Source organism: Jatropha curcas, chromosome 2, assembly GCF_041381405.1.
Source record: "Jatropha curcas cultivar XTBG-Jc1 chromosome 2, XTBG_Jcur_1.0, whole genome shotgun sequence".
Taxonomy (NCBI): Eukaryota; Viridiplantae; Streptophyta; class Magnoliopsida; order Malpighiales; family Euphorbiaceae; genus Jatropha; species Jatropha curcas.
The window spans coordinates 17,497,196-17,499,850 of record NC_143152.1 but is presented as its reverse complement, the minus strand read 5'-3'; the positions used below and the strand labels follow the sequence as shown (position 1 = coordinate 17,499,850).

Here is a 2,655-nt window from a genome sequence, read left to right as displayed (position 1 = left end):
ATAAGGATGAGTCATATGACATGTTTGTTCATCTTTGCAAGAGAATACAGAATGAGAAAGGATACAACATCTCTGCAATTAGAAGTAACCATGGAAGAGAATTTGAGAAATAGAAATTTGATGCTTTTTGAAAAGAATTAGGAATCTCCATAACTTCTCAGCACCGAGAACACCCTAGTAGAATGGAGTAGTGGAACGCAAGAACAGAATACTTCAGGAAATGGCAAGAACTATGCTGAGTGATTCTAAGTTACCAAAGTATTTCTGGTCAGAAGCTATTAACACTGCCTGTTATATTCTAAACAGGGGTTTGGTAGGATTTAAACTGAAAAAGACTCCATATGAGCTATACAAAGGTAGAAAGCCAAATATTGGTTATTTTCACATCTATGGGTGTAAATGTTTTATTCTAGACAACAAGAAAAATCATATTGCTAAATTTGATGCTAAATCTTATGAAGGAATTTTTCTAGGATAGTCTAGTAATAGTAAAGAATATAGGGTGTTTAATAAGAAAAGTCTAGTTGTAAAAGAATCTATTCATGTTGTGTTTGATGAATCTGATTCTACTTCTAGAATTTTAGAAAATGATGATGTTGTAGATTTCAATCAAGAAAAGCAAAATGAAAAATCAAACAACTAGAACAACCAGAAAATGAGCAGAGCATTGAAAATCAGGCTGAACTAGAAAATGAACATGAGATCAGAACGCAACTGAAAGTCAAATGCCAGAAACAGAAAATGAGAATTTTGAAGTACCAAAAGATTGGCGACTCCACAAGTATCATCCTCAAGAGGACATCATGGACAACCCTTCAGAAAGGATGATGACTAGAGCCCAATTTAAGAGATATTTATTAGAACCTAAAAATTTAGAAGATGCTTAAAATAATGAAAGTTGGATTCTTGCTATTCAAGAAGAACTAAATCAGTTTGAGATAAACTAAGTTTGGAAACTTGTTTCTTGACCTAAAAACCATTATGTTATTGGGACAAAATGGGTGTTTAGAAATAAGCTTGATGAAATAGGTAATTTTGTGAGAAACAAAGCAAGGTTAGTGGCTTAAGGGTACAACCAAGAAAAGGGCATTGATTTTATGAGACCTTTGCTCTATTTGCTAGACTTAAGGCCATTAGAATGCTTTTGCCATTTGCATATTTTAAAAACTTCATGTTATATCAAATAGATGTGAAAAGTGCTTTTCTAAATGGTTTTCTAAATGAAGAAGTGTATGTAGAACAACCACCTGGTTTTTAAGTTTATGATAAACCAAATCATGTTTACAAACTTCCTAAAGCTCTTTATGGTTTGAAACAAGCTCCCGGAGCTTAGTATGAAAGATTAAGTAAGTTTTATTAGAAAATGGTTTTTCTAGAGGAAAGGTTTATACTACACTATTTATTAAAAATAAAACACCTGACATTCTAGTTGTATAAATCTACGTTGATGACATAATCTTTGGTTCTACTAATGACCTTCTTTGTAAGAAATTTTCTAAGATTATATAGGGTGAGTTTGAAATGAGTATGATGGGAGAATTAAATTTCTTCCTTGGACTTCAAATCAAGCAATGTGAAAATGGAATTTTCATAAACTAAGGCAAGTATACTCGAGCACTGTTAAAAAGGTTCAAAATGGAGAATGCCAAGGTATGTAGTACACCAATGAGCCCATCCTCAAAATTAGAAAAAGATGAAAATGGAAAGGATGTGGATATTAAGATGTTTAGAAGTATGATTGGTTCTTTACTATATCTAACTGCAAGCAGACCTGATATTCACTTTAGTGTTTGTTTATATGCTAGATTTTAATCATATCCCAAAGAATCTCATTTAATTGCTGTAAAAAGAATTCTAAGACATCTGGGTGGAACTTCTAATTTGGGTCTATGGTATTCTCAAGATGATACATTTGATCTTGTTGGATATAGTGATTCTGATTTTGTAGGAAGTAGAATAAATAGAAAAAGCACGTCTGGAACTTGCCAGTTTCTAGGTAGCGCCCTTATATCATGGTTTAGCAAGAAACAGACATATGTTGCTCTTTCTACTGCAGAAGCAGAATATATTGCTGCTGAAAGTTGTGTTGCACAAGTTCTGTGGATCAGGCAACAATTGGAAAACTATGGTCTGAAATTAGAAATAGTTCCAATCAAATGTGACAACATAAGCACTACCAACTTATCTAAGAATCCAGTCTAGCATTCTAGAACTAAGAACATAGAACTTAGACATCACTTCATTCGTGATCATGTTCAAAAAGGTGATATAGTGATCGAGTTCATTCCTACAGGAAAGCAATTGGCAGACATCTTTACTAAACCTTTAAGTGAAAGCCAATTCTGCTTAATTAGAAGAGAACTTGGCATGTTAGTTCTAAACTCTTAACATTAGAACCCTATGAGTATATTCTAAATGCTTTCTATATTTGAGATAGAAAGACTTGCTCTATGTTAAGTTTTAATATTCTATTCTGTGTGACTTTGAAAAACGTTTTTGTCTAAAAGAGATGCATAAGGCCCTGATGTGAAGTTCTAATGTCACCATCAGACTCTATTTATTTTTTGACAAATCAAAACAATCAGTTTTTTTTAATTTTTGCTATCTTTATTTGTTTTATGTTTATTTTGTTTTATTTTGTTTCTTTATTTTATT

The 2,655-nt window shown here is 32.2% G+C and overlaps 1 pseudogene; it reads left to right on the top strand.

The window, feature by feature from the left end:
- Nucleotides 1–1,734: 1,734 nt before the first annotated feature.
- LOC149498318 (secreted RxLR effector protein 161 pseudogene) lies at nucleotides 1,735–2,388 on the top strand (annotated as a pseudogene).
- The last annotated feature ends 267 nt before the right edge of the window (nucleotides 2,389–2,655 follow it).